The following is a 5881-nucleotide window of genomic DNA, read 5'->3' on the forward strand; positions in this document are numbered from 1 at the left end:
CTTTCTGTTCTGTTTGGTGAATAGTTATGGACCTAAAAAAAATAGCAATTTGTCAATAGTTGGTAAATGTTTTTGTTTTGTTTATTCGGGTAAGAATAGTTTTCATGTGAGACCTCCTCCCTTAAAACATTGTAAGTAACATTAACATATTATCTATGTGCACAGTGTTATAAGTATAGAACTCATTCATCTTGCATAACTGAGACTTTACATTTGTTGATTAGCAGCTCTCCATTTCCTCGTCTCTCTAAAAGCTGGCAACCCTTATGCTACTCTCTACTTCTATGAGTTTCACTATTTTAGATACCAAATCTGAGTGGAATTATGTAATGTTTGTCCTTCTGTAACTGGCTTAATTTACATAATATTCTCAAGCTTTACTCATGACATATATATAAATATACTTATACATATATAAAAGAACCTTTCTTTGAATGCAAAATAATATTTCATTCTAGGTATATACAGTATTTTCTTTGTGCATTTATCTTTTTATGCTCAGTTAGGTCATTTCCACATCTTGGCTCTTTGGAATAATTCTGCAGTGGATGTGGAAATGTAAATCTCCTTGACATCTTGATGTTAATTCCTTTGGGTAAATACCTACTCGTAGGATTTCAGGATCATATTGTAGTTCTATTTTAAATTTTCAGAGAAACCTCCATACTGTTTTCCACCATTTTGAGTCCTCACCAGCAGTGAGTAAAGGTTTCGATTTCTCCATATCCTTGCTGATCCTGGCCTTTTGTTAATTTGATAGAGGCAGCCTTAGCAATGTGAAATGATACCTCATTTTTTTTTTCGGTGTACCCCGGACCCAACTCCGGTCCTTGTACTTGCCAGGCAGGAGTGGTACCACTGAGCTAAATCCCTGGCCCTACCTCATTGTTATTTGGATTTGCATTTCCCTGATGATTAGTGAGGTTGATTATTTTTATAACTTTGTTCACCACCGTGTGTCTTAGGTAGCCTTTCCACTCTGGCAACTGTTTGCTTTGTAGTCTGATGTTGTTCTACCTACCCCTTTTCATTTTGTTGCATAAATATTCTATGTTGATAAATTTTAACACAGATTACATTTAAAATAGTAGTTCACTGGTTGGGTAGGTGTTTCAATTAGCAATAATTGCACCTCGGATAAACCTCACTGGCTAAGATACTGCCACTGCACAAAACTAGGGAAGGTGTTTCTAGAACATAGGTTTGTGTTTATTATACTTTATACTACATCACTAAATTTTTATTTTTTTAAAATCAAAATTTCAAAAATAGACTCCAGGAGTGTAGCTCAGTGGTAGAGCATTTGCTCAGCACGTGAGAGGCCCTGGGTGTCATCTCCAGAATTACTAAAAATAAAATTTTTACAAACTGATCAATAGTAAATTTCTAACAGCTGGTCTATCTGTTAAAATCAGCCATCTGAATAGAAATTCACAAATTCAGCCATTTGTAAAGTTAAAACAAAATTGCATTTTTACCTTTATGTCTTTATAGGTTATAATTTCCTAAGCTTTTCCTTAAAATTTCGAATTTTCTGGTACCCAGATCAGACATATGTCAGAACCTTAGGTAGCATTCGCTGTAGAAGTTACAGATCAAAGACTGGAGGGGTAGCTTTGTGTTAGAGTCCCTTCCTAACATTCTCGGGCCCTGGGTTGAACCCTGAATACCACAGGAAGAATGGGGAGGAGAAGGAGAAAGGAAAGAAAAAAAGAAGGAAGGGAGGGAGGGAGGGACAGCAGCATATTTAATGTTTCCTCATTCACTGAATATAGCACTAGGGGTAACTTGTACTTTATTAATGAGGAACAGAATGGTCAGAAACAGGACTAGAAACTGCATTTCCTGCCTCTTAACAAAGTGCTTCTGACTGCTTCTCCAAAGGCCCTGTAAAGATGTGGGCAAAAAGAAGCACTCGTGGCCTCAGTGCTCCCTGTGAAGCTGCCGAGTTTTCTGGATCCAGGCTCCCCGGCCCGCTTCGGTAGCTGTGCACTTCGTACTCGCGCGGTGCTGCTGCCGCTGGGTTTCAGCCTGTGGAGAGGGTGTAGGTGCAGCAGAACAGTGAATACCTGCACCTGGAAATCAAACATCCACAGGAGGAGCCCCTGCCTGCTGGAACTGCATCCGCCTAACCGCAGGCTGCCAGGCCCAACGCAATCCAGATGTCTCCTCGGGCTCCTCTTCCCCACACAAACTTCCACTATTTTCTTTGACCTTTGGCAACATTTCTAAGATGTTAAAGGGGGAGAAAGAGCCCAGAAAATAGAACTAAGTATGTTTTTTAAAACAGAACAAACACATTACCCATTGAGCTGTAAAAGCTTTTTGTCATTTACTCTTTTAAAGGGTTATCACTTAAAATTTCCAAGAATGTAACGGATTATGGTAGCAAACCCTGGTCAAAGAGTTAACGGCATTTCCTTTTTGGCTTAATTTTTGGATGGACTAAGGCACTTTTTAAGATGTCACAGGGTATCATCCATGATTCCCCAGCTACCTGCCCTGATCCGTTTAAATCATGGTAACTTGTCCATTTATTGCATTTTATATTGAAATCTAGCATATTGCTTGGGGTAGCTCACTAGTAAAAGATCTTGTTCAATCTTTTCTAAATACTTTCTTTCCCCTTAGGCATGTCTTTCAACTCTTTGTGCTTTAATATCTATCTCTCTATATATTTTAGGGAGATAAAAAGATGTCATCTTGTAAACATGTTATTTTCCAATCACTCTGAAGCAGTAATCTTTCAAAATCTCCCATCCCAACTGGCCAAAAAGGAAGGGAGGGGGTTGAGGAGGCAGGAAAATCAGTCCGGGAAGGGAAGAATGGCATAAAACTTAAAATGAGCCAGTAAGCATAAATTCTTAGAATCAGAAAATAATGGTTAATAGTCTTTAAAAAAAAAGAAAAAAAAAAGGAAGAAAGAGGTGAAAAGAAGGGAGGAAGGAAGAGAAACAGGGAGAGAGGGAGAGAGGGACGAAAAGAAGGGAAGGAGAGGGAAAAGATTTTATTGGTCCATGATTATCGTTCACAGTATGTGGACAAGTGCTTAGATTGCAGCAAATTCAGATTAATGGGAGTTGGCAGGTGCTAGTGATTCATTTTCTTTTTATGAGATCTACAAATGTAGCATTTGACATGGAGTTATCAGCTAGTCTGTCTGACTTTTACTCAATAATTCTATTATTTGACTCTTGTTCACATTCGTACCTTATTTGCTCCAGAGGCTTTCCAAGTACTCAGCAGTATAAATGCTTGACTTCTGTGACTTTTGGGTCAGTCAAAGAGCTAAGCAATCTCTCCATATTCTGAAAAAGAAACAGGTTGTTACATTTATGCTGTCAAAAGTCGTTTATCAGTATGAGGGTAAAGAAAATTAAAATCGAAAAGTAAAATAAGTGGCATAAACTCCATTAAAAAAATATATAAGTGGTCATTGTCTTCAAAAGGGCAGTAGCTGGGGAAGTCTTGAGCCAGGCACACAGGGGTTGGATTTCTTCCTCCCTCCTCACCAGCTACACTTTTGATCTCTCCAGTGCTCAATTTCCTCCTTGGTAAAATGGATATTATAATAATTTTTGTGAAATTTGAACCAAGCCAGAGAATATAGAAAAAGAAAATGTTTTGTACTCAGTCAGCCCTTGTTCAATGTGATTTCTCCATGCTGGAAAAAAAAAAAAAAGTTATTTTCATAATATTCCTAGAATTGTTTTAGACGTCAGTTCCTCCAAACTGAGAACTCTGGTCCCAAAAGTGGTCCCAGACACCTCCAGAAACCCACCTCTGCTTGTGGGCTGATTTCAAATTAAAGAGATTTTCCTCTGATCTCTTTCCCTAACTCACTGAACTAGGGAGGTGATAGGAACAATTCAGTCTTCTCTTATTTGTCACAAATTCCCTTTTGTGAAAGTTACCCCCAAAAATACAGAGACAGCAAAGAACCAGAAATGCAGTAAAGCCCTGTGTGACTGGCCCTGAACCCTTCAATTTACAGGTGAAGGCAGTTTAAATTTTCCAGGTAGGTGTCCCTCTTGTCATTAGCTATTACCAGTAAGAATAACTATAATGCCACTCTACCCTCTTTAAAAGAAAAGTATATTAATGGTGACCGTTTCTCAGCTTTTTCCATAGGCTTGAAATTGAAGGGGAAAAATGTTTCATCCCTTTTTTCTCCCTGTCTTAATTTTTTCAGATGCACACAACCCAAAATGAACTCTATCAGTGTTCCTATACTGAAAGAAAAAGGACATGTGTATCCACAATCATAGTATAGGCCACATCAAGAACTCCTGAAATTACTAATATTTACTGAGGTGTCATCCCTTCGTGTGGGAGCTCTCTCGGCAAAGAAAAATGCACAACAGTTGCATCTTTTCTTTCTGCTTCTTTTTGGCAAGCATAATGTAGACCCAAAGAACTCATGCTAGCAATGCTAGCCGGCAGCCTCTCCCTCTACTCAGTGTTGGCCTCTTCCGCTCCCGCCTGCTCACTCCTGCCCCAATTTGTACACAAGCCGTCCCCAACCCCCACCCCTCTCCAGTAGTGTGAAAGGAGAAAAGCCTCCGAGCTTCTGGGCAGTCCATCAGTTTGCTAAGGTTCATTTTCGCTAATCCAGACATCCCGCACAGCAGGGGGAAAACTGCTGTATCTAGTGAAACAAGAGCATGAATAATTAAAACTCTGTTATTAATGAACTTCCAGTCGTTATGTAAATGAAACTGATTTCAAGTCTAATTTGTCAGCCTGGATTCTTTTTCTGTTCTCCCTTTGTCTAGGACAAGAACTCATCATAATGGACTTGATAATAAAACACTAGTAGACATGCTGTGTGCAGCAGCCATCTGAGATGGGGCTTTTAGTGTGGTTAATTGATACAGTTACTCCAGAACAAGTCTATAAGGCATTTTGTATGGGTCTAAGCTTTAAAAGCCGCTCTTTCCCCCTTTGACAGGGCTGCCTATTCTTTGTACATACCTCATTATCATTTACCTTTACATGAGGGGTGGCATATAATTACTGCCTAGTAGTTTCTTTGGCAATATCCATGATGCTCAAAGACAGCAGAATTCAGAAAGGTCCAGGGGAAGGGAAGTCTGTTGTCGCCCAAGAATGACAAATAGCCACCACGGGGAGAAAGAAGAAAAGAAAAGAAAAAAAGAATAGTTGGCTGCTATGTCCGAGTCCCCCACTTCTCCACCGTCGAGTGTCACTCATGCTATTGGTGGCATTGTCCAAGTGGTACACGTGTGTCGGTAATCACGTGTTTCAGTGACATTGTCTAGAGCCACTGTATTGTGGGTAAAATCACTCGCTATGGAGATGACAGCTTCAAATACAGCAATCTGATTTCCTCCAGTTGCAAATATTTTATGCAAGATAAAAGCAATAATTCTTTCAACAGAAAGCTATTCAGCTGTGTCAACTCATTGAGAAGTTACTTGCTGGATTCTCCAGATTTGAATTTTGGGAATGCACCTACATTATTTTTAAGGACGAGTATAAATTAGATATCAAAAATTAATTAGTATTTTAGATACTTGATACACGATTTTTTCTATAAAGCAAAATATAAATGAAATAACTGAAATTATCTCAATTGGAATACATCACAACAGTAAGTAGTTAATTTTGTTCCATATTTAGATGGAGGGAAAAGAGCTTTCCCATTCAGAAGAATTCTGTCTGTTAAGCTGCAGATGCAAATGACATGATTCTTGCTTATCCAGTAGATTTTTCATTATTGGAATCAAAGTATAAAATCATATGAAAAACCGAAGGCTTGTCTAGAATCCCCCAAATGTCAGCACCAAACTATTACCAACTTTTGGTTCTCTCTCTGGGCTTCTACAGTTCCTTTGTAACATTGAAGTCAGACAAGTAT

General features: G+C 38.8%; 1 non-coding gene across 1 annotated transcript; it reads right to left on the bottom strand.

The window, feature by feature from the left end:
- Positions 1–1040: 1040 nt before the first annotated feature.
- LOC117284090 lies at positions 1041–1177 on the bottom strand. The gene has a single exon (XR_004515161.1). It is a non-coding gene; the product is annotated as a U4 spliceosomal RNA (small nuclear RNA).
- Positions 1178–5881: the final 4704 nt, after the last annotated feature.

The sequence above is a fragment of the Fukomys damarensis genome, unplaced genomic scaffold (genome assembly GCF_012274545.1).
Source record: "Fukomys damarensis isolate Sample0158 unplaced genomic scaffold, DMR_v1.0_HiC HiC_scaffold_33, whole genome shotgun sequence".
In the NCBI taxonomy this organism is placed as follows: domain Eukaryota; kingdom Metazoa; phylum Chordata; class Mammalia; order Rodentia; family Bathyergidae; genus Fukomys; species Fukomys damarensis.